This window comes from Sinocyclocheilus anshuiensis, unplaced genomic scaffold, assembly GCF_001515605.1.
Source record: "Sinocyclocheilus anshuiensis isolate Anshui unplaced genomic scaffold, SAMN03320099.WGS_v1.1 scaffold657, whole genome shotgun sequence".
Lineage (NCBI taxonomy): Eukaryota > Metazoa > Chordata > Actinopteri > Cypriniformes > Cyprinidae > Sinocyclocheilus > Sinocyclocheilus anshuiensis.
In genome coordinates this window covers 186,243-196,169 of record NW_015539858.1, presented here as the reverse complement: position 1 = coordinate 196,169, position 9,927 = coordinate 186,243, and the positions used below count along the sequence as shown (strand labels likewise).

The 9,927-nt window shown below is 36.8% G+C and overlaps 1 pseudogene; it reads right to left on the bottom strand.

Moving 5' to 3' along the window:
- The window catches only part of LOC107684869 (Werner syndrome ATP-dependent helicase homolog), a 36,354-nt pseudogene extending 27,248 nt beyond the window's left edge, over window positions 1-9,106 (bottom strand).
- Window positions 9,107-9,927: the final 821 nt, after the last annotated feature.

Sequence of the window (9,927 nt, the reverse complement as noted above, 5' to 3'; positions counted from 1 at the left end):
TTTTTTTGTTTTGCCTTTTTTCGTTTTGTGTGTGCTTTTTTTTTTTTTTTTGTCAAGAGCCTTGCAACAATTCAAAAAAATGTATAATTAGCAGCTGAGAGATGTTGTTTATGGGTGTTTTCCTGAAAGCTAAAAGGCAATATAAGAGAAGAGAGACCGAAAGAAAAGAATAGGGTAATTTTAAATGTATTGCCCATAAAAGGCTGTGCTTCTAGTACTACTTAAACACACACACGAAGAGTTAACTTTTCCAGTTTTATTCATGCATAAATATATGCAGCAATGCATTACACATAGGAGGCTTTATCAGAATGCATAGACATTACAAGAAATTCCATTCTATTCAAATTTAATTATATAGCACTTTACAATGTTGCATTGTTTTAAAGCAGCTTTACATGAAGAAAAAGCAAAACCAGGAAATAATTAAATATATGGAGTACATCAACAGCACAACCAGAACTTATGCATCTGTCAGTCACAGGTGTCCTCGGGATGGGCGTCATAACTCCACTGTCTCTATGAGAGGTTGGCATCCAACTGGAGCTAGGGATTATATGGGCATCCTGAGGTAAGGTGGAAAGGCAGACAGAGAGTAATTAGCTGCAGCTGCAAACAATTTTTGTGTTATTTGCATTTGATCTTGTACTATTAAATTGCAGATACAAGATGCATTCTGTAAAGTCTGGCTAAAGAGATGTTTTTAATGTAGATCTAAGTGATGACTTACTAATCAAATGGTGCGTAGAGATCCTATTACAAAATTGAACAGGGCCTTGGCATCCAGGACAAACAAAAACATATTTTATATCGGGTCGGTTTACACATGCCCAGTGAAACCACCCATTACAGCAGTCACACTGAATCTGAACAAAACAATGACATTACAGCATGTTTTAAAGCAACATTCAAAGAGCAAGTGAAACAAATGATGTGTCAGTTGTATAATATATATATATAACTGACACATCATTTGTTTCATCAATATTAAGTGCATTATGTTGATGCTTTTATTTCCATAGATGACCTTACAGACTTATGCTTGGCATGTGAGGACAAATATCCATCCACACAAGATACACAGGATGCGAATACATGCATACCACTTTCTTGTAGCAGACGCAGGCCCATTTCTTTGCGAAACATGTCAACATTGGCAGCTGTGGTTCCAAACTCCAAACTGCCGCCTGTTAGAATTGCTTCTGCAAACTACAAAAAGAACTCATTAAACCCTCAATACTTTAACACTTTTAATTAGTAAGTGGGCATTTAAAAAACACCTACTTTACATACAAAAATCCCACATTAAGTGCCATCCTGCTGGAAGCTGTGTGGTAAAGTACCACATTCCCACTTCCCAGCAATTCCCTTCGTGGCCATAAAATTGCTTTGTTGGGTTCAGAAGTATTTCAAATGTTAATAAAAATCAGACAAACAATTAATAAATGAGGACATGAAGGGCATATTTTTGTTCTGACCTTACAACCTTTTTACAATGAGCTATTTTTTGATGGTTTTCACCAAGAGAATTTAGGTATAGAATCCTCCATTCTTTAGGATAAATCACCTGTAAAATGAATATTATTTAATCTTGCTCTGAATTTATATCACTTTAGCTCATAGAAGGATGAGAATGGAAAGAAACAGACCATGAGTGTCCAGTGGTTGTTCTCATTAATTGAACCAATCACAACATCATATTCCCCTGGATCCAGCTACAGTGGAGACGCATGGAATATTGTAACAAGGTCACTTTACTAGTTGTCCTAGCATGCAAGATCTGTTTGAAGAAATCAGGATTTTTGTTTTTACCCTTTTCATTGATCTGGCACTGCCATTCCAGAGGTTCGATGCCTGAAAGGAATCAAGCACATAGCCCTTGCCTGCGTAGTTTTAGTAAGCAAGGTCAAGTATGCATTGATAACCTAAAACAAAAATTGATTTACACAATTATACCCCTTACAGCGCATTTATTTATGCCTAGAGAACAACTGATTAAATAAAATTTTGCTCTTCTAAAATCAAATCTATTTTAGAAAAGCAATTACATACACTATTTGCAGATTTATAAATATTGATGGGTTACATAATCTACCTCACTTTTTAAGCATTTCTCCAGGTCTGAGGCGTTCAACATTCCATGTAATGACTTTATTTGTGGGCCAATTTTACTGCGTAGTATGCCGCCTTTTTTCTTGGCCCATATTTCTTCTAACACTGTATGTGAGTAAGAGAGCGAGAGAGAGATGCTCAGTTACCTTTTATTGCAACTTTACAGTTATTTATATGAAGATGTACATATGTCGACAGAAGCATATATACAGACTGAACAATTTGTCTGAGGCTGGGTGGCAGCAAGTATTTGGGGATATTCCATGAAGTGGACTAAATGGTCTTTGTTAATTTTGGGAAAGCAGTGTCCTTTGTCGTCCTTTAAGTCAACAGATTTGCCCTCCACATTTATTACCGTGTATGGACCAGTGTAGTCTGGGTCTAGTTTGCCTCCCTTTCTCTGCCTGCTCCGTACATTCTGCCGCAGTACCCGGTCTCCAACTTGGATGTCAATAGATAATCCCTTTTCCAATTTTCTCTTTTTTGTTTTATGTTGGATATTTGTAATATTGTCTTGTACTGTTTGATAAATCCTGTCCTGCCTTTTAATGCATTCTGCAATGAACTCCTCTGCTATAGTGTCCTCGATTGTCTCATTGATCTACGCAAGAAAATGTTGTATTTTTATTTGGATTATAGAAGAAAATGTAACATTTAAAAATAATATACAAACCTCATATTTCTCTCTCTCTCTCTCTCTCTCTCTCTATATATATATATATATATTTGTCTATGTGTGTGTATCTATATATACATCTATAAATATACACAGTACACACACATATATTACGTAAACAAGCGTTTATTTTGATGTGATTAATCGCATTTAATCGATTTGACAGCCCTAAAAAAATTACACACACATATACATACATACATACACACACACACACACACACACACACACATATATATATATATACAACCCCCTACATTGCGAGTAAATCACTCGCATATGTGACTAAATCTTAACTCTGGGCGACTAAATGATGTCTAATATTAGCCACTGGCTAATACATTCTCAGATTTTACTCGCCAGTGTGTGAGTTGGAGGCTAAGTATAAGTTAAGCACAGATATATTTTTACTCGTCGAACACACTGACTGAGTGCTTCAGAGTTTCACTCTCTTAAATGATTTTAGCAAATGGCTGCAATATAACAAAGAGTGAAAAATATAAGGGGGTCTGAATACTTTCCGTACCCACTGTATATATATATATATATATATATATATAGACAGCATTTAGTTTGTCACACCACAGTTTTACCCATTTTAATGGCAAGTGTTTATTTTGACTCACGTAAGCATCTGATCTGTGGCAGCATATCTCTTCTGGTCTTCTGTCAGACCAAAGTTGTCCCAGTGACTACAGCGCACAAGAGCTGCTTCTTCAACAAGTGCTTTACTAGACCGTCCAAACTCCACTTCTCACAACATCTCATCTGAATAAAACAACCAACACATAAACATCCATTTATCTCACTCAAAATCAACATGAAATTTTGGCAATACATGATTTATTATTTCAACTCTTAACTAAAAGGTCTTATTTCACTGTACATATCTTCACAATACATAGAGGACAGTGTGCTTCACTGAATAAACATATTTATCTTGACGTATGTCACTGCCACGATACAGTACTTAACAGCTGTTTCAGGGTACTGTGGTCAGATGGAGTCAATTGCAGATATTTCCTAGTATTCACTGTCTTCCCTGCCAATATTGTATATCAGACTGCTCATCCAGCACTACTTTCATGTCTGTCACACCACACCTCTAACTCACTCTCTCAATTCAACCAAGCATCTTGGCTCCACCTTGCATCTCATTAATCGACTGCAGCAAAAATGACATTAGAGAACTTCAATATTAACATGAACACTAAAACAATATTACAGCTGCTAGGCTGATTTCTTACACAGCAATGGACTATTTTTTTCTTAGCCAAAGTTTTAAGATAATAGATCATTTGATCTGAAAATCAATATTTCATGTCCTTGTATCAGTGTTACTTTAGGATTATTTATTTAGTATTATAGTATTTATTAATGTTTTGAACGAGTTTCTATTTTTAGATTGTTCATTTCCATTTTCCATTACATATTGTTATATTTATAACTTTAATTTATTTTTATTTAGCTTTTAGTTTTAGTAATTTTAGTCCTTCAAGTTCAACTTCAACTTATTTATTTCAGTTAATTGCCAAGGCAACATTTCCAAGTCTAATATTTGGATTTTATTTTATTTTAGCTTTCTTTCAATTACTGAAAATGATTTTTCATAGTTTTAATTTTAGCTAACAATAGCAACACTGCCGTGTAATAAGCTAAATTACAGTCAGCCAGTTATTATCGCAAAATACAGTGTATATAGAAAAGAATCACCCCTTTTTAAAATAATCACATTTTGTTGCTTTGCAGCCTGAAATGAAGACGGACACAGTTTTTGTTTTATCCAGCTGTATTTACTCAGTGCAACTTATAACTATCCAAGTGAAAGATAAAACACCAACATGTCAGAAAAAAATAAAAATAAAACAGAATCACTGAGTTGGAAAAAGGTGTCAGTATTTTGTTGAAGCACCTTCTGCTTTAATTACAGCCTTTAGTCTGTTGGGATTTGTCTCTACTAACTTTGCACATCTAGGCTTTGCAATATTTGCCCGCTCTTCTTTGCAGAAGTGCTCAAGTTCAGTTAAATCTGATGGTGAGTGTTTGTGGACTGCAGTCTTCAAGTCATTGCACAGATTTTCAGTGGGGTTTAAGTCTGAACTCTGACGAGGCCATGCAAGGACATTCATCTTTTTCTCCTTCAACCACTGTCTGCTCAGTTCTGCTGTGTGCTTTGGGTCACTGTCATGTTGGAATTAAACCTTCTTCTCATTGACAACTTTCTGGCAGAGGACAGCAGATTTCCTCAAGAATTTGACGGTATTTTGCATCCATTTTTCCTTCGATCCTGACGAGTGCTCCAGTCCCTGCTGCAGAGAAACACCCAGAACAGGACATCACCACCTCCATGCTTTACTGCAGGAATGCTGTTATTTGGATGCTGAGCTGTATTGGATTTCCGCCAGACATATCGTTTGCTGTTGAGGCCAAATAATTCAATTTTAGTCTCATCTGCCTCAGAATCTTCAAGGTGTGTTTTGGCAAAGCTCAGTCTGACTGCATGTGGCCTTTCTTGAGGAGTGGCTTTTTTTCTTCAACCCTCCTATACAAGCCACGTTTGAGGAGAATTTGTGATATTGTCACAAGCACACAATGATCACTCTTTGTCATAAACTCCCGCAGCTGCTTCAGAGTTACTGTAGCTCTTGGTCTCCTCTCTGATCAGTTTCCTCCGGCTCTTTCATCAGTTTGGAGTGACGTCCCGATCCAGGGAGGGTCTGTGTTTTATCAAATACCTTCCACTTCTTCATAATAGACTTCACTGTGCTTCTAGGCATTGATAAAGACTTTGAAATGTTTTTGTCTCCATCTCCTGACTTGTGTCTGTCCACAACTTTATCCCGGAGATCTTTTGACAGTGTCTTGCCACCCATAGTTGTTTGTTTGCTTCAGTTGCACTACTAAGGACTGAAATGCTCCAGGAAAGCTCTTTTCATGCTGAGCTGATCAAAATGAGCACAGCTTTTTACAGCTGAAAGTCAAATGGCTTTGTGTGCCATTGAGCAGTGGTGGACGAAGTCCTGAAATCAAGTACTTGAGTAAAAGTACAGATCCGTATAATGAAATATTACTCCAGTAAAAGTAAAAGTACTCAGTTTTCAATTTTACTCGAGTGAAAGTACAAATGTACTTGATTTTTTATGTACTTAAGTAAAAAGTACCGATAGATGAATGTTTATTTTGCAGTTTTATATTGGCTACTTTTATGATTTAATTTTATATTAGCATATATATTTTTTAAATAATCGTAGCTACTGCTCAAAATACCTGGGATTTTCCCAAAAATGTAGTGAAGTAAAAAGTAAGATCTTATGCTTTGGAATGTAGTGAAGTAAAAGTAAAAGTTACTCAAAATAAAACTACTCCAGTAAAGTACAGATACTTGAAAAATGTACTTAAGTACAGTAACAAAGTAAAACTACTTCGTTACTGCCCACCACTGCCATTGAGAAGGTGATGAGCTACTCCTGATTGAATTTATACGTAATTTTTAGGATGGGGTGATGCTTTTTCCAACTCAGTGATTCTGTTTTATTATTTTTTTTTCTGACATGTTAGTGTTTTATCTTTCACTTGGATGTTATAAGTTGCACTTATAAATACAGCTGGATAAAACAAAAAGAGGTTATTTTGTGACTGGCTGACTGTAATTTACTGTCCATTATCCCATACTCATCACCCTCCAGCCAAAAAGACATGTGATTTGAGTAACCATTCATGCTGGGAGTTTAATTCTTTGTGTTAAAGGGATAGTTCACCCAAAAATTTAAATGCATACCGTCTTGTTTGCCAGATTAGACAGCTCAACAATATTGTTCAATTTGATGTCATAATCAGATAGTAACTTCCACTTGTCACCCTCAATTCCCACACCAACTTTCATGATATTTTCATCCTCCAAAAACACCTTCAGGCCAGGAGGAAACCCTGAAACATTAGACATAAAGTACCTGAGCAGATAATCAGATAATACTAAGCAATGACAGGCAGCTTCTGCCTAAGCCCACCTGACATGGAGGAGATGTGAAACAGATAGCATTTCTCCTCTGATGCACACAGCTGCACTACAGCCACTTTTTTGTCTTCCCTTTGGTGAAGCTGGGCAGCCATTCCAGATCAAATCCCACCAGAGCCTGATGCCAAACCAGATCTGGAGGAGACACACAAAAGTCAAATATAAGGAGAGATTGGGTAGGTTAACAAACATCTTTCATCCACACTCATTCACAGCACAAGTCATGTGATATCAGTAACTGCGTATACTTTCTGGGTCAGACAACCCAGATCCTTTGGCATTAGGCCAAACTCTCCCAAGAAAGTCCCACAAATCCCACATAACCTGTCAACAACAAGTTCAAGACAAATTTCACCCCAAATCCAAAGAGTGAAATCAAATATTTTGCATATATTGTTATATTTGATAATTCAGAATGCTGAATACCCCTCTCTCCAAATGATCTTTACCATAAGATTATTATTTTAGAGCTGAGCAAGTAAAACAAACTATTCACAGTAGAACTTTCCATGATTATTCCAGAGACGTTTCTTCCACTACGGTAAAGAGAATTGTGCTTAAGTGAACACTGGAACTCTGGGCCCCAAAGCGACAAGATGATGATAAACAATGAATCAATGAGTGTGTATTTCAACACCAAAAAACTTTGTGTTTGTGGGGAAATGAGGCGGAAGGAAACATCTATATTTCAGTTATTTTGCGTGCAAACACAAAGGGGGATTCAATGCTTTTGCGAGTGAACGCAGAAGTACTGACATATATTTTTTCTTCCCATTTGCACCATAATTTTTTCAACACCATGTCTCCTTAATGGCTCCATAGTGCCCTCTTTCGACATCTGTGGCTAAAACATAGAACTGCAAGCTCCTTGCTGAAAACGTGTTTTTTATTTTTATTTTTTAAAGGGGTCATATGATGCGATTTCAATTTTTCCTTTCTCTTTGGAGTGTTACAAGCTCTTGGTGCATAAAGAAGATCTGTAAAGTTGCAAAGACTAGAGTCTCAAATTCAAAGAGATATTCTTTATAAAAGTTCAGAGTCAGCCACACCTACCTAAAATGGCTCGTTCTAACACGCCCCCACATATCTACCTCACTATGTGGGAAGATTTGCATAACGCCGCCCAAATGTTCACGCAAAGAAAGAAGGCGTAACTTTTATTCTCACTGTAGTATTGTTGACGCTGCAGCCATGTCGTGAAGGCGCTGTGTGCTTTGTTGTGAAAGCGAAACTACTTTGTTTGGTCTTCCAAGAGGACACGACTACAAATCAGTGGTTAAGTTGTATTTACCACACTGTTCCAGAACAGTTTAACCCAAATATCCAGATGTGTGCAGCACATTTTATGGAGGACTGTTTACTGATCCTGGGAGAGTAACGTTAGACTACAATGCCGGCAGTTCTGACTCACGTAAGTACGTTTTCATTTAAAGGATTTGCCACTGATGATTCAAATGCGAGTTTTGGGCAGTGTAGAGTAGCATTTGTTGTTTGTCATTTCTCCGATCACAAATGCAGACAGAGTTTTATGTTTACGTAGCGTGATGCGATGCAATGCAACGCAACGCGTAAAAAGACCAGTGGGAACATAATTAAGTCAAAATAATGTTCCTTTTAGCAGCATCATATGACCCCTTTAATGTCCATTGTGTTTCAGCACTCATGCTCCATGTGGAGGAATCTGATGGTTAGATAGTCATGGTTACCTCTGATCAGCATACTCAGAGCGGATCTGACTAGCTAAACCAAGTTCCTCGATAGTAAGTACAAATAACAACGTCCTACAAGATGTGTATGCAAAAAAGATGCCATCTGATCAAGAGAGTAGCATATCTGGCACTTTAACAGCCGTCTTTAATTACTTTTTTATGGACAGCACTGAATATAAATCATTATTGTAGATGTACCATTCTAGTGACTCAAAACAAGAAAGCTCTTTTGATTCTGAACACTGTTTTTATGCACTGGCTCAATTATTCTTTTCTAACAAAAACTTAAAAGAGAAATCCTTTGTAGTGCACCTTCAATTGTTATGAAAATGTCCCAGTACAAAAGTTGTTTTTTTGTTTTGTTTGTTTTTTTTTTTTTGGGGTGGTGGGTTTACCTAAGCATGCTTTTACAAGATTCAGCCAAATATATTACCTTAAATCTTCTGATAAAAATGAGCAGCCAGTGAAGATGACATGTGCATGAAAGAAGAAAAAGAACGGCTTCAAGCAAACAGGTCAGTTTATGTTTTTCAAGTGAGTCATGTGTGTTTTATTGTTGACTTTTCTCAAATGTTCTTCCTGAGGTTTGTTCATCCATTCAGGTAGAGTCCTGTCACCCATTATAGCTTCCTTTCATCCGTCTTTAAAAATAAAACAGCACAAAGCTAGTATGACTACATGGTAAAACTAACGTTAGTAGTATAAAACCGTAATGAATATTTCCGAGCGTGACATATAGTGTGATAATAATATTAATATTACTTTTAACGCGCGTTTACTAACTATGTGTTTTTCTGTGCCGCTGTCTTTCTGTGCATTTCATTCAGCACTTCATATTCATCTAAAAGCTTTGATAACTCACAGCCTGTCTATACGTGTTGAATAAGAAGTTATATTTATAAGCAACATTTCCAGTTACTTCAGCCAAACTCTCCCGCGCTGTATTCGTATGTGACACACCCAGCAGCGCCACCTGTGGGACTGGAGTGAAACAAACAAGCTGGCTGTGTTACCAAAAAAAAAAAAGAACACTGAATGAGTGTCATAACAAGCGTTTTTAGTTGTTTAATATGAATGGCGTAACACTGTCTAAAGTAAATCATTTATGTGAACAAAGCCGTCATGGAACTAGTGTTGTGCATTATATAGTAGTTGTATTAGTTACAATGCAACACAGTGCTCGAAGTGGTAACAGCAATATCTCCAAGTATTTTTTTCATATTTGATATTTCAAATGTAATAATGATTTGCATCTGACAGCCGGTGCACAAGAGAGAACCGGTAATTTTTTTTACTTAAAGCACTGGTCTATAATGAAAAGTGGATAGGGCATCAAATACATTTGGAAATGCATTGGCTACGTCTCACAGTTCCTCTTAAGGTCACTGCAGATCCCTGTTGTGTTTCATGAGCTA